At 40.0% G+C, this 16226-nt stretch overlaps 1 long non-coding RNA gene across 1 annotated transcript in view; it reads right to left on the bottom strand.

The window, feature by feature from the left end:
- LOC134809725 (uncharacterized) overlaps positions 1-16226 on the bottom strand; it is a 527418-nt gene that overhangs the window by 390324 nt on the left and 120868 nt on the right. The gene's annotated exons all lie outside the window — the stretch shown is intronic.

The raw sequence follows: 16226 nt of genomic DNA, 5'->3' as shown, positions 1-16226 counted from the left end.
GGTTAATTTTTGTATTTTTAGCAGAGACGGCGTTTCACCATGTTAGCCAGGATGCTCTCGATCTCCTGACCTCATGATCCACCCACCTCGGCCTCCCAAAGTGCTGGGATTACAGGCGTGAGCAACCACGCCCAGCCTGTTTCAATCTTTTTTTTTTTCAAATTGGGTTGGGTTCTTTCTACTTGAGTTTTAAAAGTTCTTTCTCTACATATTCTTGATACAAATCCTTTATCAGATATATGATTTACAAATATTTTCTTATCATTACAGGTACTGGTCATTCTTCAAATTTTCACTTCCTTCCCCAAGTGGCCTTAATTATCCTCTGATTACTCAGCTAGTTGATTAAGGTGGGGGTGGGGTTCAGAGCTTTTAGTTGTAATTATTGGAGAAGATGGGCTATAGGAAACTAATTCCATCTTAGCATGCACCAAAAGTCAGCCATTTCTTATTCTTTAAAAGCTTGAATACTCAGTCTCTTTATGTTTTGTAAAATTCACAGGCAAGACCACTTGAGCACCTGTGGGTAGATTTTAAGAATTTTTAAAAATGGCCATAAAACTAGTTGACCCTTAAACAACACAAGGGTTAAGGGTACTGACCCTCACACAGTTGATTATCCACATGGAACTTTAAAATCCCCAATAACTTAACAATAATCTACTGTTCACTGGAAGCCTTGCCAATAGAATAAACAGTCAACACATATGCTGTATGTTATATGTATTTTATACTGCATTCTTATAATAAAGCTAGAGAAAATATTATTAAAACTCATAAAGAAAATATATTTCTTATGCATTAATTGGAAGTGGATCATCATAAAGGTCTTCATCCTCATTGCCTTCATATTGAGTAGGCTGAGGAGAAGAAGGAAGAGAAATAACTAGTCTTCCTGTCTCAGGAGTGAGAGAGATGGGAAAAATATCACATATAAGTGGATACATGCAGCTCAATCCCACTTTGTTCGAGGGTCAACTACTATTCAGTTTTTCTATCTCTCCTTCAGTTGGTTTGGTAATATACAGTTTTCTGGGAATGTGTGACCACTTAGATTTTAAAGTTAATTAGTAGAAAGTTATAATATTCTTTTAATTATTCTTTTATTTTTAGTTATGGCTTTTTCTTACAATATTATTTATTTTTGCCTCCCTTTCTTGCGGGGAAAGAGGTAGGGCAATCTTGCCAGAGGTTGGCAATTACATTATTGTTTACAGAGAACAACGCTGTCTTTTTTATTGTGCATTTGCATTCTATTTCATCTCCTTCTGCAATATTATTTTCTTCCTTCTACTTTCTTTGGGTTTTGCACTTATCCTATTTGTAACTACTTTAGTGGGATACTTATTTCCTTTATTTTCATCCAGTCAGGACTGTAAGCAGTAAAAGTTAAGCTTTCTCTCTATTCTACTATTTTAGTTTTATCCCACAAGTATAGGTTTGTTGTTAGAAATTTTCAGAATAGACTCTTGTATTTCTATTAGTCTAGTATTTCTAACAGCTTGTGGAAAACTACTACCCTTGGGGAAAATTAGCCCTTTTTTTTTTTTTTTTTTTTTGAGGAATCTCTAGCTCCCCATCCATTGTGCTGGCCCTGCATGACCACCACATGCCCTACTGGCTTCTCCTTCCCCCAGGAGAGTCTATCTGTGTGTACCATGCCTGACTCTCTGCCTGCCTCCAGAATGGCAGGCTCTTGGGGAATAAATGTCTGGCAACTGTCAGCTCACCTAGAAAATACTCTTCTATCTCTGGAGTTTTAATTCATCTTCTCCCTTTTTGCTTTCACAGGTTTCATAGGTCTTTAAAAATGTAATTTTTCAATTCATCAAATTTTTTTCTAGTTGATACAATGGGACTGTTAGCCTGCTATGATCTCCTACATACTACTTAGAAGTGAAAGTCCTCTTTGGAAGTTTTTAAACTATTTCCTAACTGCTCATGACTCATAAATTTATATCTCGAGTTCTGAGCTCTCCCATGAGGTTTGAACTGATATATTCAACTGCCCTGAGATTCATCCACCTGAATGTCCTAGTTATAGTTCTAACTCAGAATATCCAAAATTGAACTCTCCATGTCCTTCCTCCCATACTAGCTCGGTCCTCTTGTGTTTCTGCCTAAGTTGGTGGTATCACCATCTCTCCAGTCATCCAACCTGGAACATTCTCCATACCACATAGATCTAATGTTAACTGTGCTTTGCTTACATTATATCTGTAACCGCCATGCTTGTTTAATAGATAAAAACTGGCTTAAGATGAGCCCATCAAAATTATTCCCTGAGAATTTTATTCCTAAACCTGGAATAAGAGAGTCTTTTCCATCCAGAAAGATATGTGCCTGCAGTTATTAGAGACCATGGCTCCTGTCTCATGGATAAAGCAGACCTGGAAGAGTGACACTAACGTAGAGTAGCAGGTATGAGACAGCAAGAATGAGACAAGGCAAGAGAGAGAAGATCTTATGGACATGTATGGCCATCGTTCTAGTCATCCATGTTCTTCCCTAGGCTCAGAAATTTTTTTAACCTCAGCTAGTACAAGTCAAGTTTCTGTTGTATAACACTAATAGATCTCTGAACTAAGAAGTGAATGGGCAAATGTTTGGTTTACAGCAGGGCATAAAGCTATTAAAGAATAGAAAGAAGAATATCTCTAGAAGCTCATTATTAAGTGGGGGCAGAAAAATACGACACAAACTAAAAATGATTATCATGTAAATGTTACTCCCTGGTAAGTACTGCATGTGTTAGAGAGAGGAGATGGGTGCACTTCTGGATGGGGTCATCTATGAAGGCTTCATGGAGGACAGAAAGAAACAACATCACAGGAGGCAGGAATGCAGGCAGACAATAATAATAGCCAACGTTAGTTGAGCACTCATTATGTACCTGCCACTGTTCTTAGTGCCTTCGGTGTATGAACCATTTAAATCCTTAAAAGAACCTTATGAGATACGTACTAATATTCTCTCCATAATACAGATGAGAAAGTGAGGCAGAAAGAGATTAAGTAGTGGCCAAGATGCTGCAGGAAATACACACCAGGGCCTAGAGAAAGACACAGACAAGCTGGCTCTTCTCCTAGCCGCCAATGGCCAATCAGGCACTGCAGCTGAAGAACCTCATGCAAATGTGTCATCACGGTGCAACTTCATGGTAACAAACATTTCCATTTGTTGGGGGTCAAGGTTCCTGAGGAAAAGAAGTTGAAGGTAAATTGAAAAACTAGCTTGTAGGTCATATCCTTAACACTCTTCAATGCCACATGATTCTGAGCCGATTCTCCTTTTCCTGAGGTCAGTTTAGTAAATCATGATCAAGCCTCAATGCAGACATCAGTCTTCGCAGCCACTGTGCACAACTGTTAAAGTTGTTTACTGCACATGGGCACCTGGCTTCAGGGACCAGTGGGACCAAAATCAAGCCCGTGCACCTTTGCAAACTGGAGGTCTTCCACAGGTGGTATCCATCTAGAGGTTGAGCCTTTTTATGATTTGTGCAAAGTACTATCTTAACTAGCAGCAGCCTATCGTTCTTTCTGCAATGTTGTTTGCTGTTAAGAAACTGGAAGGCCTTTCACAGAGACCTTATTGAGGGCATCCCCAGTGCCAGGCCAAAACTGGATGTTTAAATGCTTCTACTGTTCTCATTCTTAACACTATTCAGCGCAGCAGTTACAATATCCCCATTACAGAGAATAAGAATTAAGGCAAGAATGTTGCTCGTTCAAGGTAGCAGGGCCAACATTCAAATCCAGCTCTGACTCCAAACAGCAGAAATGTCTCAGCCCTCCCTCTCAACCTCTTCAATACCCAAAATGACGCAAAATTTCCACCTTTCAGCATCATGTTATTAACCACAGCAGTGATTCCTGATAAACCACACCTAGGACCAAAGACCCGGCGAGGCTACAACCTCCCAGCAGCCAAGGAGGGGGTGACAAAGTTGGCTTCCGGGTTGGCAAAAGCAATGCAGACTGAGCTGACTGCCGTTTGCTTTGAATCCCACCAGGAGATAAAGCACAGGAGACAGATGAGCAGTGTTCCTGGCAACAGATGAAGAGTGAAAATGAAATCTATTCTAAGCTGCCAACTCGCACCTCTCCCTCAGTTTAACAAGTGAATTATTGTCGAATTTGCAGCTACGGACATGCCAGTTACGGTTCAAAACCCTTTCCGTCTTAGCCCCATCTCAGTCAGGCAGAATTGGCAGGGAAGGATTTTAAAAGAAAAAAGAAAGAATGAATGAATGAACTAATGAATTAATGAAAAGAAAAAGACACTTTTTAGTCACTGTTTTCCAAAGTGAATCTTAAGTTAGCATGACTCAGCGCAGTCTTCGCTGACCTGTCTTCGGTCAGAGAGCTCCCCAGAGGTTTTTCTTAGGGCGGTGAAGGGGACATTTCACCCCATTCACTTCCTTGTCTTTAACTGGTATCTTTTTCAAATAGATTTTTTTCCTGCAATTGTTTAAAATTTCAAACACAAAACATCAAACAGGATATACGGTCCTTACTGAGCCAAAGGAAAATAGAAAATGATTTTGGATTAAGAAACTTGCTCAATGAAGAGATGCTACTTTGAGACCTGCAGAATGGAGTCAGGAAACCATGAGATTTATTATAAGGAATGGGAAAAGGAAGGGCCCCCTACCGCTCCTCCATATGCTAAGACATTTATATATGTTAACTCATTTAAATACACAGCCACTGGATTGGATAACTACCACTTTTATCATTCCAATTTTACAGAGGGGGAAACTGAGTCACTGAGCAGTTAAATTACCCAAAGTAAAAAAATATATATATTTATATATGACATTATATATATTTTATATATTTTATAAATTATAAACTATAAAATTATAAATTATAAAATATTTATATATTTATATATGACATATATAAATATAAATTTATGACATTATATATATTTATATATGACATATATGACATTTTATATGACATATATTTATATGACATTTATATATTATATTTATATTATAAATATATATGACATTATAATTATATATGACATTATATATAAATATGACATTTATATATGACATATATTTATATATTTATATGTGACATTTATATATAAATATATATTTATGATATATATATTTGATATATGTATTTATGAGATATATATATATATGTATGTATATGTATGCCTCTGGTTGAACTCCAGCAGTTTGGAACAAGAGGCTGTGCTCTTATCCACAATACTCTACAGCCCCTTGGTGCTGACTCCACTTCAAGGTGACTAGTTAGAAGGGATATTCATGAAGACAATGACCTCACTAAATGGAGGGACAGCCTAATGAAGCCGAAAGCAATGTGTTATGGGCACACACAGGAAACAGCTGGATGAGATGGGAAATTAGGGACCACTTCACAGAACAGGTAGATTTGGGAAAGACCTTGGGAAATAGGATTTTGAAAGGTTAAAAATAAAAAGAAGAACCTTCTAGATTGTTCCTCTCTCTTGAAGTCAGGTGTGCACCTTCCTGTTGTACCCCCAGCTTGGCGGTTCACTGTGATTTTAATTCAAAAAACTGAACTCATCATAACTTTCCTTTCTCTCTAAACCTGCATCTCCGTACTCTGCCTCAGATGGTGGCTCCTCCCATTCACCAACCACTCAACTTGGAAGTTAACCTTGATAGATATTATTTACCCCCTTAATATCTAATTCTAGTATCTATTCACCCCCTCAATGTCTAATCAATCTAATAACTTCTTTCACCTCCTCAATATCTAATCAATCCTTCCCCTCACAACCTTGTCTTGAAAAGAAATGCAATTGAAGTCGAAGGCCTGGCCTAAGGGACACACAGGAGAGTCTCTGTGGATGCCTTCAGGGGAAATATTCCTAAGTCAGTCTGTAGAGTGCATATAGGAACAATCCAAGAACTTGGTTTCTTAGACTTGTCAATCGCTAGCAGCTGCAAGATGAACTCACCTTCCTGGGCCTCATATTCCTCCTCTAGAAAATGACAGAAGAAACAAGAAAAATTAGAAATGAATGGACTAATTTATTTCTAAGTTCTTTTTTAGTTCAAAATTCTTTCTTTGCTTTCCGTCCTGTCATTTCAAGGCTTAAGAACATGCAATAAATCCCTTTTTTGTGGCTGCATCAAGTTGTATGAGCCCTCTTCCCAGCCTTCATCAATTTTGAAGGCAGACAGTTTTGATGTACTTGGGAATTCTGTTCCTCAGAGGGTAGGAATCCCCAGGAAATTGCCTCACTGTAGTCTTTTGGGTCTCCATTCTAGTTATCACGTTTAGCCCATCAGTTCCTTTATTCTAGACTAAAGGACAGGCCTAAATGACCTGGACAAAGCTTCCTTTTCTACGAATCATGCTCTGGTTTCTGCCTGGGTCCCTTGGGAGTGAGGGCTTCTCCCAAGCAGAGGCATCCACGGACTTATCAGCCAGACACATTAGAAAGAAAACAGAAAAATCCAGATGAGAGAGAAAAGTCCAAGACAGAACAAGGCAACAAGCCCCATAAAACTCCTAAATTTGCAAGAAGAAATCCCCAAAAGAAAAAGCATCCAGGTGTAATAAGAAGATGATTTTTTCCCTACCAAAATTATGCATGAACACACACAACCCATGCAAACACATGCACACATGCCAACACACATGCACACACACAACCCAAGGTCACAGCTCAAGACTGTGTCTTTAAGAGAGAACTCCCCTTCAGAGTCAAATGAGGCAGGGGAAAGCTTGAACTACTCTTAGTCAAATGGTGTCCCTCTCACACAGTCTGCCAGATAAATAGTAGGTGCACAACCAATATCTGTCAAATGAAGAATGAATACATTAACATTGTAATGTTCTTCTCAACAATATTTTTATTTTTTATTTTTTAACAATATTTTTAATAACAAAATCCAATTCAAGCCACCATAAATATTTGACCAAATACAGATTTTTTCTCACCACTTAGCCTTGGAGTGTCTGTTTTTGTGTTTTAGAAATTTGCCTAATTAAAACCAACTATTATTATTACATTTATATTAATGATGAGGAAACTGAGGTTCAGAGAGTCTAGGCACTGTTTTCTGAGTAACAGAGTTGTGAGTGAAGCCAGCATTCAAACCCACTTTTATGTAAGTTCTAAGCTGGTACCTGTCTACCTCCCTGTGTACTGATAGGGAGAAATATGAGCAAACTTCAAGATAAATAGGTTCAAGTTTTATTATCTGTCTACCCTTGAACATGTTGAAAAAGGTAGAACTTTACTTTCCTCTTTGCCTGGTCAATATATGCCTCTTAGAAGCTGTGTCAAGAGGGATATCATGTTTCTTTAAAGAGTATTCCTTTTCCATTTGTAGAAGTGATGACTTTACTGCAAGGCTAATATTGCATTACTATGGATTTTTTAACTTAATTAAAATTAATGAGTTTTTCAGCTGTACTCCACCCTCCTAAGAACTTTTCTTCAGACGCTGGAAGTGCCAGCAGGTATATTTGGTTATTGTCTTTCAATTCGGAAAGAAAAATAGGGACAAAACAGCCTTTATCTCCAGGAGTGCAGAGTTGGAAGGTAGAGAGAATAGAAAAGGATATTTTCCTTTTTTTCCTTTCCTATTACTGTCACTCAGTCTATTCCCTTTGCGGTTTAACTGAGTTTTCTAGCCCTGTTGATTCTTATGGAGCCCACCAGTCTTTCTAAGAAACCTCTGACAAAAACACAAAGCCTTTAAGTCAGACTCTTAGAGATGTCAACATTAACTGGCTTATCTAGACATTAGCTAAAGTGAATGTCAAATGAGGCTAAATCTTGAAGAGAAAAAAAAAAACAGAAGAGGATATGTTTAGTCACTGAAAAGGCTTTGCTCTTCCAAATGACGGATCCATACACTTATAGTTTTAAGAGCTTTTGTTATTTAGAGATAATTTCTATAATGAAGTTCAAATTTCTATAAATTGTCAAGAAAAAATTAGTAAAATTACTGCTTAGATTGTGGAAGCATTAGGAATTAATTTTGATGTAGGTACATATTCATATGCAGTTGCCCATATGCAAATACATGCACGCACACACACACATACACACCCCTCTTCCCTCTCCACCCTGTTCACTTCAGAATTGCTAGAGAAGAAGTTTTATTCCTATAACCTAGTGTTTCCCCAAGTATGAATTGGTATCTCCTAGTGTGATTCCCTGTGTCTTGCTGATGCTCACCTCACTGTTCCTCTGGGTGCAGGGGTAGTACATGCTCTGATAGTAACTTCGAGAAGACAAACTGGGTGTGCATGGTTCAGCCTCTTCCAGTTCTATCTCTTTGGGACTAGCCTGCTCTCAACCATATGCTAAGTTTATCTGTAAAGCCCCCTGTTCTGTTGGTGAGCCCATTCCCACTCCTGACTGTGTGGAGGTGGATAACTCTCTCATTCTGACATTCAGTATCAGGAAGCCCATGGTCGCAACTCATCCAGCCCACATTTCCTGATCTAGCTTTAACAGCCATAGTAGCTTGCTCTCCATTCACTGGATTCTTTTTTCTCTCTCAGCTGGTTCAGAACACAGGCATGGCAGAGAAGGGAATTGTGTATTTACCCCAACAACCCTCAACAATGACAGCTCCTTCCGTCTTCTAACATCTGGGCAGACACTGACTAAAGGAAGAAAGCACACAGAGGATCTCTTGACGGAATGCAAAAGACTTCCCTAGATGTTTGCTATCAAATGTCTTCCTTTTAATCTTGGGAGTAGAAAGGGAACCTGGCTTCCTTTCTGGACTTAACCATGAAACCAGCACCATCACATCACCCCTAAATAGAAATTAAGAGCCTTCCACATGCCCCTTGTCACCACAACCATCCTCTACTGACCCATTTTTACAGATTAGACACCTCTTTGGACTTCACTTCCCTCACACATGCAGTAGGGATAATAGATAACAGAATTATCCACCTCATAAGGTTACTAGGAGGATTAAGTGAAACAACAGATGGAAAGGTAGCTGACACTGGCAAAGTCTCAGTAAAATTTACCTAGAATTGTTATTTCCATGTTTTTGTTTTTATTTCACATTGCCTTTTTGTTGTTGCAATAAGAATGACAATGAGGTCCAATGAGGTTATATTCCTTACACAAACACTCATTTCACAGTTTGGCATCTGTTTGCTTTGACGTCTTGCCCATCTTTTATCTGGTTATTAGTGTAATGCTGAATTAGTGTCAGCGGACAGGTCTCTTTTATATGTGCATGTTGTTAGAATCCTGATCATATTTTCAAAGTGATCCTTTAATCAAGAGAGACAGGACCTCTGTGTGCCAAGAGTTCTCGCTCAGTTCTGCATTGATTGGTAAAGGTGTTAATGGCACCAGCCTATAATTAATTATATAGCCCTCAAAGGTCAGCATTTCCATTATCTCCAGCTCCATCACTAATGTGTCTAAAGTGAGGAAAGAAAGGCGCAAGGGAAGGCCCTAATGTGCCCTTCAAGGCAGTTACACTCCTTGGAGGCCAGTGGGAGCCAGTGTGTGGTAAGAGAAAATCAGGACAACAGGGGGCAGGTGATTTTAAGAGAGTGATAGTTCAGTTCCCCTTCCTGTGTCCATGTGTTCTCATTGTTCAATTCCCACCTATGAGTGAGAACATGTGGTGTTTGGTTAAATGAAGAGTTAATGGGTGCAGCACACCAACATGGCACATGTATACATATGTAACAAACCTGCACGTTGTGCACATGTACCCTAAAACTTGAAGTATAATAATAAAAAAAAAAGAGAGCAATAGTTCAGAATGGAAGGCTGTTGGCCTTGAAGTCAGAAATTCTGGTTCAAGTTACCTATCTGCCACTAACTTACTGGATGAACCCTGAAAACAAAAGGGAACCAGCATTTTTCCGCCAGATCCCTTAGTGCATGATTTCATTTCACCTTTTCAACATCACCATGAGGGAGACATTATTCCCCTCCAATTCACAAGGAGTGAAAATTAATCTCAGGCTCGTGAACTAACTTACTCAAGGGCACACAGCTGGTGCGTTGCAAATATAGGATTTAAACCCTGGAAACTGACTTATTTCACTGCATCCTGCTGTTTCTAAAATATTATCCTAATCTCCAAGATAAGGGGCTGCCTCCACATTACAATCTGCTCATATCCTACTTATCAACCAAGGAGAAGTTCAATGCTACCTTCTCCATGTTGCTGCCTCTGTTCCTCCCAGCTAGAGGTGATGTCTCTTTACCCTTTATGTGTCAGAGTTTGTAGCAAGTTACGAGTAAAGGAGTCTTATCATTCCCCTTTGCCTCAAATACACTAGCTCTGTTGAAAGCATTTTCTTTCTGCCTAAAATGGATGTAAATTACTAGTTCTTACACTGGGAACAGCACCTTCTTTTCCAGGAGCTTCTCCTTCACTTCCCACTAGAGTGTTCTAATTGGTACTTCTAGCTTCTTGCAAACCGTATCTCACTGATTATATCAACTTCAAGCTAGTCAATCATGATACCACATCTTTCATCCTTTCTCCCCTCCCAGTTGATTAGTCTAGCATGAAACAAGCAAAAGAGAGAATCTGGAAGTAGAAGCAACAAGATGCAAAATGTAGTAGTAAAATTACTGCTTAGATTATGGCAGTGTTAGGAATTAATTCTGATGCAGGTACACATTCATATGCAGTTGCCCATATGCAAATACACGCACGCACGCACGCACACACACCCCTCTTCCCTCTCCACCCTGTTCACTTCAGAATTGCTAGAGAAGAAGTTTTATTCCTACAACCTAGTGTTTCCTCAAATATGAACTGGTATCTCCTAGGTAACGCCCTGTGTCTTGCAGACGCCCATCTCACTCTTCCTCTGGGTGTCTACGTCCCATCCATGTGGAGAATGCAGTGCACATTGGATGGGCTGAAGCAGAGACAAGAGACCAACGCTAGGCCCAGCACAGTGGCTCACGCCTGTAATCCCAGCACTTTGGGAGGCCGAAGCAGGTGGATCACGAGGTCAAGAGAACAAGACCATCCTGGCTAACACGGTGAAACCCCATCTCTACTAAAAATCACAAAAAAAATTAGCCAGGCATGGTGGCAGGTGCTTGTAGTCCCATCTACTTGGGAGGCTGAGGCAGGAGAATGGTGTGAACCCAGGAGGCGGAGCTTGCAGTGAGCTGAGATCACACCACTGCACTCCAGCCTGGGCGACAGAGGGAGACTCCGTCTCAAACAAACAAACAAACAAACAAGACCAAGACTACTCTAATCCTGATGGTACCCAAGTCCTCCACACCCAGTTTAGCTACATCTCTACAATGCTTGCCACTTTGTAGTTCAATGGATACCACAGTACCTTTGCACCAAATTCTTCTTTTTGCCTTGCTTAGTTACTGGAACTAAAATCCCCTGATAACAATTGCAATATCTATCCTTCTGGTGGTGTGTGTATGTATGCATGCATGTATGTATATATTTGTATGTATATATGTATGCATGTGTTTGCATATATATGTATATACATGAGCGTATGTGTATATATATAAAATATCTTTTATTTACGTGTGTGTATATATGTGTATATATATATATGTGTGTGTATATATATATATATACACACACACACACACATACACAGATGTAAATAGATGATCCCTGACTCAGGATGGTTCAACTTGAGATTTTTTGACCTTACTATGATACGACAGTGATATACATTCAGTAGAAACGGCACTTTGAGTCTTCATACAAACACTTTTTTTTCACTTTTAGTATAGTACTCAATAGATTACATTAGATATTCAACACTTTATTATAAAATAGGCTTTGTATTAGATGATTTTGCCCAACTGTAGGCTAATTTAAGTGTTCTAAACCCATTTAAGGTATGCTGTTCAGTAAGGTATATTAAATGCATTTTCAATTTAGGATATGTTCAACTTAATGATGTGTTTATCAGTGCTGAACCCCATTGTAAATTGAGGAGCATCTGAGTAAATTCTCATTATTCACAGATTCCATACTTCAACATTTGCCTACTTGCTAATATTTGTGGATAACCCAAAATAACCTACACTCAAAACACTTTCACGGTCACTTGCAGATATGTGCAGAGAAGTGAAAAATTTGAGCCATCTGAAGTGGACATTCCCAGCTGAGGTTGAACAAGGCAAAGCTCTGACTTCTTGATTCAGCTCATACTGTAAACCAGCGTCCATTGGTGGTCTAGTTATGGCCATGTTTTTCATATTCTCGTACTTTTGTTGCTGATTTCATCATTTAAATGACCCCTAAGAAGAGTGCCGAAATGCTGTCTCCCGTCTCTAAGTACAAGAAGGCTGCGATGTACCTTAGGGAGAAAATAGGCTATTAGGTAAGCTTCATTTAGGCATGAGCTTTAATGCTATTTGGCAATGAGTTCAATGTTAATAAATAAACAATATGTGTTAAACAAGGGGTCTCGAAACAGAAATACACACAAAAGACAAGGCTATACATTGACTGATCAATGAAAATATTGTGACCACAGACTTGTAGGAACCTAACTCTGTATTTCTGTTAGAAGCATTGGTTCGGTATTTGCTAATTCAGTGTTCACAATGACTTTATAGAACATAATGACTGTAAATAATGAGAACTAATTGTGTATATGTATATATATACTATATATTGTGTGTGTATATATATGTGTATATATATAGAGAGAAGATAAGTACTGAGAATAATGAGAACCAATTGTGTTCTCATTATTATATATACAGGTATATACACACACGTATACAGTTGAACATATTTATGATAGTGATCTTCTATCTATATATACCTATACATATATGTAAATATATACAGACAGGCAGGCGCAGTGGCTAACGTCTGTAATCCCAGCACTTTGGGAGGCCAAGGCAGATGGATCACAAGGTCAGGAGATCAAGACCATCCTGGCCAACATGGTGAAACCCCATCTGTACTAAAAATACAAAACTTAGCTGGGCATGGTGGCATGTGCCTGTAATCCCAGCTATTTGGGAGGCTGAGGCAGGAGAATCGCTTGAACCAGGGAGTCGGAGGTTGCAGTGAGTGGAGATTGCACCACTGCACTCCAGCCTGGTGACAGAGCAAGGCTCCGTCTCAAATAAATAAACACACACACACACACACACACAAACACACACAGACAACATAACTACTGTGAATATGTGATATATACACATATATACATATTCACACATATACATGTATGTGTGTGTGTAAATGTGTGTGTGTATGTATAGGGTGAGGAGATTTACTGTAAATATTTTCCAACAATCATTTGGAAATGAGTACTTTGGATTCACCTGGATGTGAATTTCTTACACATTCTTGACCTCTTTCCTTACAACCCCTGCTTTCCTCTGAATATGAGAAAATAAATGTCTGCTGAGTGAAAGATGTTGATTATCTGACCTACCTGATCAGATGCTGATTATCAAGCATCCACTATCTGTCAGTATATAACTTAATATCACAGCTTGTCTGCACAGTGACTGTAAGAAGCAGTAACCATCCTGCTAGGAAGAAGAGCAGCTTATCCTGGCATTGCCCGTTGTTAGGGGCACCCCGACTGAACATGTGTAGACTCCAGTCTCTACACCAAATCCTAGACCTGGAGATTAACCTCAAGAGAAAGATGTGAAGCAGAGAACAGGGATCTGGGCCAAATACCTGAGCTCAGTTCTTGGCTGCACACTTATTAACTGTGGGCCTTGCTTGTCACTTAATATTCACATACTCCATGAAAAGTTCCCTTTGCCACAAGAAGGCACTGTAGACTCATCCTTGTCCAGAAACTCGGTTTGAACCGTCCCTGCAGTCATGTAGGCACTGGACTGATGCTGGAGAGCCCCACACCCTCAGTCCCTCCCCTGTTACCTACTCATACAATAGTTAAGGCAAGAAGGTTCTGCCTAAGGCCACACAGCACAGCTACACACAATGGTTTAGAGAGTACTTGAGCCTACAGCTGGGTACCCAAGCCAGCAGAAACAACCAGCCAGAGACAAAACTAAAGATGCTAGCAGGGATGAAAGTAGGTAGAGTAATTAAACGCCCCCATGAGGATTCTGTGATAAGGGGAAAGGTGAATGGTAGCATGGTGGGCAAAATCTATCCAGTGGCTACTTTCAAATTAGGAAAACAAACAGACAACTCCATGGGGAATCTTTAATGATTTGGGGAACCAGGCCTCCATGGCTGAGTCTTCTGCTCATGAATGGAAGCTGCTGACTAGTCACATTCATTAAATAAAAGAGAATAACAGATTTTCTGTAGGCCTAAACACTTTCTAGTTGGCAAAGCACTTTCTTTATATTGTCTTTCATTTGATTCTCTCAAATACCCTAAGAGGAGGTGGTTGGAATTACACTGGAAAGGAAATCAAGGCAAAAAAGTTAGGTGAATTGCACAAAGTCATATTGACGATGAAAGGGAAAGCTAGGGCTAGGATCCAGGTCATTTGATGCTAAACCCAGATGTTTTCCCACCCACTGTCACTGTCCCCAGGAGACCTGAGAACACTAAGCCCTGTTGGAAGCATCTTCTAAGCTCCTTCATTGGAGACTAGCAATGATAAGCTTCACCACCCTACAAAGAGCAAAGAAACTGGACATCTGTCAAGGAATAAATATCAAGCTTGACTCAAAAATCTTCTCATGGGACAGCAGAAAATGCTTTTTAATGTTCCCCAGATGATTTTGATGTGCTGCCAGGGTTGAGAATCACTGGACTAGAGTAGTGCTTCTCATTGGTACGCATCAGAATTACCTGGAGGGCTTCTGAAAAGACAGCTTGCAGCTGGGCGCAATGGCTCATGTGTGTAATCCCAGCACTTTGAGAGGCTGAGGCAGGCAGATCATCTGAGGTCAGGAGTTCGAGGCCAGCCTGGGCAACATGCTAAAACCCCATCTCTACGAAAAATAAAAAATTAGCTGGGTGTGGTGGCACATGCCTGTAGTCCCAGCTACTCGGGAGGCTGAGGCAGGAGAATCGCTTGAATCTGGGAGGTGGAAGCTGCAGTGAGCCAAGATCGCGCCACTGCACTCCAGCCTGGGTGACAGAGTGAGACCCTGTCTCAAATTAAATAATAAAAAATAATAATAAAAGACAGCTTGCTAGACACCACTCCCTGAGTTTCTGATTCAGTAGGTCTGGGGTAGAGGCCAATAATTATTAATAAGATGCTGCTAGTCCAGGAGCCACACTTGAGAACCACTGAGCTGGAGCATGCAGGGCTCAGTCCTCGCCTTGCTCTCTTCTTAAGACCTACTGGTTTGCAGAGCATTTCTTCCTAGTCAGCTCCCACATCAGTGCCACACTCTGTGGAACAAGCTTTGACTCCTCTATGGTGAAGTGTGCAATTTTTTTAAGGGAACCCCAGAAAAAGCTTAGGTCAGAACCATATTTCCCAACCCAGCTGTGCTTGAACTAAAGCTAGTATTTCTGACCCCTGGTACAATTTTTCAATAGATTCTGTACTCAAAAGAGGAAGACAGGGCATTATTCTTCTGCACAACACCACTAAAGCAGCAGCATGTACTAGGAAGCCACCCTTCTCTGATCTGAGTCCCAAGCAGAGATATGTGGGGCAGAGCTGATCTGACCTGGAGCCCCAAGCCGAGCAACCTCAGCCAATATGTGGACATGTGAGTGAGACATGCATGTCTGTTACTACATGATACTGCATTTTGGGGTGGATGGTTAGGCAGCATTAATATGAATGACTGACTAGTAAGAGAGGGATAATAGAAATCCAGAATGAGATTAAAAAGGGAACACATGAGTAGAAATACTCCTAATAGAAATTATGAGTGTATTAGTCAGGTTCTCCAGAGAAACAAACATTAGGGGGTATCTTTTATAGATCTATATCTAAACAGATTTCTTATAAGGAATTCGCTCATGCAATTATGGGGGCTCAAAAGTTTCAAGATTTGCAGTCAACAAGTGGGAGAACCAGGAGACCCAATGGTATAGTTCTAGTTCACAGGTCATCAGGATTGAGACCCAGGAAGAGCCAATGTTTGAGCTGGAGGCAGAAAATAGGAAACATCTGTTTTAGTTTGAAGACCGTCAGGTAGGGGGAATTCCCTCTTACTCAAGGGAGAATCAGTCTTTTTGTCCTATTCAGGCCTTCAACTGGCTGGATGAGGCCCACCTACATTGAAGAGCACAATCTGCCTCACTCACTCTGATAGAAATGTCAATCTCAGCCTAAAAG

Source organism: Pan troglodytes, chromosome 23 (genome assembly GCF_028858775.2).
Source record: "Pan troglodytes isolate AG18354 chromosome 23, NHGRI_mPanTro3-v2.0_pri, whole genome shotgun sequence".
Taxonomy (NCBI): Eukaryota; Metazoa; Chordata; class Mammalia; order Primates; family Hominidae; genus Pan; species Pan troglodytes.
The sequence above is the reverse complement of the archived record's forward strand: the minus strand, read 5'-3'. Positions and strand labels throughout refer to the sequence as shown.